Source organism: Polyodon spathula, chromosome 4, assembly GCF_017654505.1.
Source record: "Polyodon spathula isolate WHYD16114869_AA chromosome 4, ASM1765450v1, whole genome shotgun sequence".
Classification (NCBI taxonomy): Eukaryota; Metazoa; Chordata; class Actinopteri; order Acipenseriformes; family Polyodontidae; genus Polyodon; species Polyodon spathula.
Window position 1 is genome coordinate 88,923,725 of NC_054537.1, and position 7,531 is coordinate 88,931,255.

At 35.9% G+C, this 7,531-nt stretch overlaps 1 protein-coding gene across 1 annotated transcript in view; it reads right to left on the reverse strand.

Moving 5' to 3' along the window:
• dgkb (diacylglycerol kinase, beta) overlaps positions 1-4,326 on the reverse strand; it is a 141,197-nt gene extending 136,871 nt beyond the window's left edge. The window contains exon 1 of the mRNA XM_041248955.1: positions 4,104-4,326. The gene's annotated coding sequence lies outside the window, so the exon portion shown is untranslated. The remainder of the gene's footprint in view (positions 1-4,103) is intronic.
• Between the last annotated feature and the right edge of the window lie 3,205 nt (positions 4,327-7,531).

Here is a 7,531-nt window from a genome sequence, read left to right on the forward strand (position 1 = left end):
GTGATCAAAGCAGCAGGTCTTCCTTTGTATAGTATCTGATCAAAATATTAAACGTACAAAAAGCTTACAAGTTTGAAAAAGTAACAGCACATAAAACATGCCTACAATGGGAGGAATTAAAGAACAGACTTGCATTAAATAGCCTAGTTAAACAGGAGACCCTTTAGGCATATCTTCACCTGCCCTCATAAGCAGAGTATTGTAGTAGCTGTATGTGACGTAGTCTACCTTACAATGTACAATGAATGTGCATGCATGTTTTGTGTGTGCATAACTAAAGATTAGTAACTCGCAAATCAGTTAGGCGTGAATTAAATTATTCATTGACATGACGTCTTTCAGATAGTGAAATATCATTGTTCTGAGTTTGTTTGTAGAAACTATGCACCTTTATATGGCGTAGCCTACTGTAACATGTAACGTTAATATGAATGTGCATTTTGCATGTTCATAACCTCAAATTGCTGAGTCTCAAGTCGAGTATGGCTTAAATTACTCCTTGACATTGTTTGTAGGGTGAAATGGCATTCATTTGCAGTTTGTAGGTAGGAGCTAGCAACTGTTAATTGAGTAGAATGTAGTGAATGCGCAAACATCGAATATCCACATCAACCAACTTCACCAGCGTGATGAACCCACTGTCCAAAGTGACACGAAACTTATTGTTTACCATTGTTTTATAAATGTTAAAGCAGGTTCGTTTGAAACTAACAGAAATGTCGAACCATGAAAATGAACAAAATATTACGGAACGTTGTGTGGTTTAAATCAGGCATTGCGTCAGTAATGCTATCACAGCGTTGAGGTATGTTTATTTTATATTACAATTAAGTGTACCTAATACTAACGGACGATTATGATGATGGCCTAGTGAGGTTAGTGTTTTGCAAGGTGACCAACGTGTAACATCTGCTGATCCCCGCATATGTGTTATTATTACCATAACTGCTCTGTCCGGTGCTCCCAAAGCAAGTTTTTTTTTTTTTTTTTTTTGTGTTATTACAAAAAAAAAAAAGCAAAAAACACAGGTAATTAAATAGTAATTCTTTTTAATAATTATAGAGTGCAGTTATATCTGTGGCCCAACGTTTTGCAGCACCTTGCAGAATTAATCAATGTTGTTTCATAAAGTCCAATGAAACCTGCTGAATAATGTTACGTTAACAACCTACTGAATTGGATACTGCTTTGTAGTTTTCCATGTGCCGTATTACTTCAATTTGGCACCGCCACGTAATTTTCAATTTATCAAAATGACTGTAGCTCTTAAATGAGGGCCGCGATTACACGAGCGCGGATTTTATTAATAATACTATGCTTTACAAACGCTGCAATATTTTATTACATGATTTCATGCATTTTAGAAGCGGCACAGTCACAGGCTCCGATCTGCAGCACTATATACTCTTGTGTGTTTTTGGGGCGTGAATACAGCGCATTTACTGACAGTTAATGAGAGCCTATCAGGTGGGAGTTGGGAGGTTACCAGCGAATCAGGAGTGTGTATTGGTTGCTATGGGGTAGAACAAGAAGAGGAGAGTGAACAGTAGTTTGAGTGTGAAGCAGTTGTTTTTAACGAAAAATGTTACCTCTGACTATCGGTTTGATTTCTGAGCATTCATTGGCTTAGGGAATTGTAATCTGAAACAGTTATTCATGTAAGTAATGTATTAATTTGAGATATTTAGAAATATTATGCAGCTGCTAATAGGTCAAATATAGTATATAGTAAAAAGAGTGATGTTTATACAGCTATAACAATGTCATTTAAAATGTAATTCGATTCATTAATAATGCCTCGATTAAACTTGTAAACCTGCTCAATATTGGACATGTTGTTTTATTATCATGTAGGCTTATTGTAGTTGGTGATGTTGATGAGGGGGTCAATAAAAAAATAGGTTTCACTTTTTAAATACCACTTCTAAATAGATAGATATCACATAGTACCTCAATCCTTTTTACCTCTACTCAAGCATATGGCCATCTGGAAAATGTAGAAAAAAATTAACTAGGTCCACTGAGGATATTTTCAACGGCTATGCTCCTATGCCAAGCCTTATGACGCTTTCATGTTACTCTACAGGGGCAACCAGGATCACAGAACATGCACAATGGACACCCATTGAGGTCATGGACTTATTGCATACCCAATATTACCAAGACAAAACAGCAGACTGGGAGACATTAAATATCCAGGCAGCATATAACTTTGCAGCTCCATTTTGAAGCATCCCTGTGACTTTTCACCTCTGATATTCAGTAAGACCTGTTCTTTCCATCAGGTTGTTTCAAAGTGACTCAGACCAAAGTGAGTCATTGTGTGCTTAAATAAGCTCAGGTAAGCCCCCTGACCTATGCATGCAGTGACTACAATTGAACATACTCAACACAAGCAGCTGGGTCTTATAAACAGCATCATACTGATCTAATATTCAATGGAGGGGGGGGGGGGGGGGGGGGGGGGTGTCTCTTTATATAGCAATATTCCTATTGTATGTGTTTTAATGGTATAAACATCTTCATACCACTACCCTATAAATAAACCTGATAAACCTAATGTTTGTTGGACCTCCTTACACTCAGTTACACCCAGATGTCATTCTGCCATAATAGAGACAGGGACTGACAAGTTATTTATTACAAAAAATACCAATAAAGAAACCTTGAAACCTTTTTTCATTATTTTATCAATTTTCAACACCTAAAAATGTATATAAAATAGATGCAATTTGTCATTTGTTACGTGTATTAGTACATTATATGGCTGGGCTAGATATGAATAAAGGGATAAGAGTTCAATTATTATTATTAGTAGTAGTAGTAAAACATGTTTCATAACATGTAAAACATCACCAAAAAACATCTACATATAAAAATAGATAATAATAAGCGTGACTGAAAAATAATGGTCCAATTAAATCTATTTCCAAAATACATAAAGCTTAAATAAGTAGCAATATATATAATCAGTAGTCTGTGGTATGTAAGAGATACATTTTTGTGGTATTTTAATTTCATTGCATTTTACCAAATGTAAGTATTTTTTTTTTTTTTAATAACCTATTGTATTATCTTTTTTTATATATTGGCACTTCAATAACACAGACCCTGTAACTGATATTATCCTTGTGGCCACTAGTCTTTTAATTTTGTTTTCATCTCTTAAAATGTGACTTTAATGAGGTGATTTATTGGCACTGTGCAAATTTCAGACTGTGCTAGTGCAAATATTGATTCTTTCCTTGTACATTTATGTCAGTGATACTATTACACGCATAAAGTTGGATTCTTTTTGTGTTTTATTAATTTATCTTCTCTGTCCTTGGTGTCATGAGAAGCATACAATGCGCTTAAAATGTTTTTACGTTTGTGGGGCTGAATTTGTGTGTTCGGGGGATTTCGGCTACTTCTACTGTAACTTCAAGATTTCAAACCCAGACCAAGTTCCCTTAGAACACACTATTTTCTTCCTTAATACTGTGTAAAAATGTATTTCTACATATGCTGCCCCCAAACAAGAACATGGTGTGCTAAGAGGGCAGTGTAGGTATATGAATGTGCAATCTCTGCTTACAGTTAATATCCTATTTTAATCCTGGACATGTATTTGTTTTTTTTCCAATAAAAGTCCAAGCAAAAATAGAAAATCTATTTCTGTTCACACTGTACAATATCCAATATATGTGTTTAGAAAATAAATCAACAGTAAAAAGATTAAGACAAGGAAGACATCTATTTTTATGACCTGCAGTTCTCAAGAAATATAGTCCTATATTCTATACACCCTGTTAACTGAGAGGAATGGTGCTGGTACTATATCACAGCAACATTAGGTTTTTAAAAACGAGTGCTGTATGCTTTAAATGAAACACACTTGCAGCTGCAGTGCTGGTCTCCGAGGGTACCTGATGCTTATTAATCTGCTTATTAAAAAGCTAACAGAAGATTGAAGTATAATGTGTTCAAAGAAAGCCTATATGCATTCAAACATTTAAACAAAAAAATAATAATAATAATACTGGATGCCTTTTGTACTGTATACAAGAGGCATCCTTCCATTCTAGCAGGATTCTATTAGTATTAACATATCAACAACTTACCTGAGGTCTTACAAGGGCAAGGTTGTTTGTAAATGGGAGTTAGTTTCTCAGGCAGTTATAAATAATGGTACCCTCAGTTGTGCGTTTTTCATCCTGTTTGTCCTTTTCTTGTCAATCTTCAATCGGCAGTAATGCTTTTCTTTCTTTTGTTAATAAGGTAAGCAAATGCAGTGGGATCCTGCAGACAGCAGAGGAGCCATGAATGTGTATGCTGTGCTGAAGAAGTGCTCCAGTGCCTCTGTAATTATCATTTCCCACATTACAACTGACGTCACCACTGGCCTCCAGGAGCTCCTACTTTAGTGCTTTCATCTGATTGATGTCCTGAGCTTGAATACTTTAGGAAAGGAATACAGCTATGGCCAAAAGTTTTTCATCACATAGATTTTAGGATTGCATTTTATTAACTATGAACATAATTTAGATATTTTATTTAACATCATGTTATCAAATAAACTACAAAATGATATTGTAAAAGTATACATAATAGTAGTGCAGTATTTCATGTTGGATTTCAAAATGTCACATTTTTTTATTTGTGTCAGTTTCTCATTAAGTATATGGAAAACTACAAACTGGTATGTAATTCAACATGTTAATGTAACATTATACAGCAGGTTTTATTTGACTTTATGAAGCAAAATGTGTTAATTTTATAGGCTAATGTAAAACTTGTGGCCATGGCTATAGATCCCATTCTCGTTAACTTGCTTCTTGACATTATCTAATGAGAGGTTAAAATTGAACCTGGGGTGTGTCAGCACCTAAGACTACATTCATACATTTAAAAAAAAATTGCCGTGCTGCTGTGGAAAGATTAAAAGGGCCAGAAAGATTAAAAGGGTCGGAATTGAGTGGGCTTGAACAGGCAGCCGCAGCTGGAAGCTAAGATGAACCAAGAGGTACAGGATGGCATTCAAGTTGAAAAAGTCGATTCTACAGCCCGGAGATTGAAGCTTGCATTGTTTGCAGGGCTTGGAGGATGTCCGCATTAGAGATGGAGCTGGCATGCATGGGGGACTTAAGGATGATGCCAGGGGAATCCGACCCAGACTGGGCGGCTTCATCGGTGGAGGCCTCGCCAAATGGAGACGGGACCGGAGACTTGATGCCTCAGGTTGATTGAGCAAGGAGATGAGGTCCTCGCGGGAAGTACCAGCGCTGTAAGAAATATTCCTGGAGTATAGAGTACTGAGAAGCTGAGGACTGGTATTTCTTTTTTTTTTTTTATTGGTGCAGCACGTTCAAGAGACAACCAAGACATTCTGTTGCAGCTAGGTTCAACTGGAGCAGCTGGGCTCTCGGGAGCTGAAACACAACTTCCAGATCCAGGAGTCGAATCCATAGTGCCAGGTAAACGTACCAAACAAAGAAATGACAGGGGTTTGTGGGCAGAAAGACCTATTTAACTGGTTAAACTGGTAACGTTTGAGATTGATGAGTGGAGTCTCCTTTCGGAAAGACAAGTTTCCAATTCCTCAACTAACATCCAGAAAACTGATGGCAAGTTGTGGTGGTGAAGATATGTGGCCTTTGTTGCCCTAATGAAGCAAATACAAACAATGCCTTCCAATGCAAACTAGTTAAGCAGTTCTATTGATCAAGGCTTCAAGGTTGGCTTTAATGTGCTCTCTGGGTGTCTTACACACAGCTGCAGTTTCATTAAATATATAAATCAACACAGAAAGCATTGAATGCACAAATCAACAAACCAAGCTATTATTACTGTATATCAAATGGAAATAAAATGACATTAGAATGATATTTGTTTTTCAAAACCAGCAAGGGCTGGAATTAATATAATGTATTGTTTATACATAATGCATTCTTATTCTTATTATTCTTATTCTTATTATTCTTATTCTTATTATTATTATTGAACTGTGTCTGTTAGTCAATTTGGTCCATTGTTTAGTTTATGAAAAATCTGCTTTACCAGCATGTTCTAAGCATGTTCTGTTTTTTTTATCAGAAAGATTTTAATGTTTCTCAAATGTAATACGGGCTTAATTATACAGCTAGTGATATTTTTAGAACACTAACCTCTTTTAAAGATAGCCAACAGGACGTCATAAATATTGTAGAAAATTCTATATTGTATTATTACTGAGATTTTTTGTAGGCTCAAAGAAGGGTAAATAAGGTTTTGATTGATCAAGCAGGACAAGGCTCATAAACCATGGGTTTAATTAACAAGACACACTGGTTTTATTTTAAACCAGAATATTGAGCTATCTTTTAACAGGCAAGTGTTTTGCTACAGATTTCATTAGTTAATATGTTTAAACTTTTCATTCCGCCAATACCAGCGCTATGTAGGTGCTTACAACATTTAACAGCGGGGGTTTCCATGCAGTTTAAAAAATCCAGATTCTCTCTCCATTGTCAGGAGAATGTCACGCGCAGATTGAACAAAACTAAGCTTGTTTACATGGAAACATGTCCGAAAGCCATACCTTATGTTCACGAGACTTCAGTGAAGATCCCGTTTGCAACTTTCTACTATAACTAAAGGCAGTACCAAGCAATTCTTTAGTAACAACTGGAAGTAGCTCTGGCTTGCACTCTCATTAATCAAATAGCTAAAAGAAAATAGAGCCCAAGGGTTTTAGAGACCTCTTCATTCAGTATTTTATTTATGTGACACCATGTATTCAACAATTCAAATTATTGACATTTGACTCCTAGAATGATAGTGCTTTATAGATGAGTTGTGTAATAAGAAAGTGTATTAAATAGCTGCATGGAAACTGTCTTTGTTCATAGGAACACAAGCATTAGCTTTAACCGTTGTATACCGAAATTATGATATTTGTGGTGTAGCATAGCTGGAACAGTGACTATACTGCAATGTACCTAAACCGCGGTAAACCACATAAAAAGGGGCCAAGTAATTTTAAACCAAGCTGTACCATTATTTACATAACCCGGTAGAGATTTTTAATTAACATAAAATCCACAGGTATAATGTCTGTGCTAATTTATAATGTTCTAACTAACACCATTAAATGTTAAGCAGTCTATTTTCTTTATTCAAAGCTCTAAAGGTCACAAATGCTTGAATCAGGTCTTGAACAATAGGTTAATTACACATGAAGTATTTTTTGGAGGACAAGAAATCTATGACATACTTTATGTAATGAATAATTGATACTATGATATATTAATAACATGACTCATTTTGTTAAGCATAACAAAACTATTGAACCACTCCTGCTGCCTACACTACATAATCAAAGCTATATAATATGTTAGTTTAAAATGGCATTTGTAAGGAAATATTCTGACTGGTTGTGACAGAAATACAGTGAGTTCTAGTGATAAATCTCCCTCCCGACCTGTGCGGGCGCTAAAGAACGGTAGGAAAAGTATCTGGAAGGGCTGGCCTGACAGTTCGTTTCTGGGACCGGAAAGTGGGTCAGCCTGGA